We start from the raw sequence: 594 nt of genomic DNA on the forward strand, positions 1-594 counted from the left end.
AAACAGGTCATTATGCACCAGAGTGTGTAGAAAGAAAATCAGTTTCCAAAAAGAAAAGAAAGTTAATACAAATAAGGAAGGGACAAAGCTTAAAAAAACGGATAAACCAGTGAGCGCAGTTCAAGAACCTTCTTCAGACTCAGATGAATTTGTTTATTCCATTGACCCTGAAGGTAAAGAAACTGTTCAAATAAATGGCCAAGAGATAAAAATGTTGATAGATACAGGAAGTGGAAGAAACCTCATTGGAGTAGAACGTTTCAAGAAAGTGTTTGCACACAGAACTAAACTTAAGCAGACTAATAAGAAATGCTATGCCTATGCACAAATTAGTCCACTTCAGTGTGTTGGCTACTTTGAGGCACAGCTGAAATGGTAGGAAAATGTAATAAAGGACAAAGCCTATGGAATTGAAGGAAATGTAGAACAATTGTTGGGAAGAAAAGCATGTTTCGATCTGAAGATTCTGAATGTAGGAGACACTGTCAATGTGGTTGACCAGTCCTCACAGAAGTTTCAGCAGTTAGCACAGGAATATGAGTCACTCTTTAAAGGTTTAGGACAGATCAAGGTTACAGTAGATGAGAAAGTTTT

The sequence above is a fragment of the Lepisosteus platostomus genome, chromosome 5 (assembly GCF_059453375.1).
Source record: "Lepisosteus platostomus isolate fLepPlt1 chromosome 5, fLepPlt1.hap1, whole genome shotgun sequence".
Taxonomy (NCBI): Eukaryota; Metazoa; Chordata; class Actinopteri; order Semionotiformes; family Lepisosteidae; genus Lepisosteus; species Lepisosteus platostomus.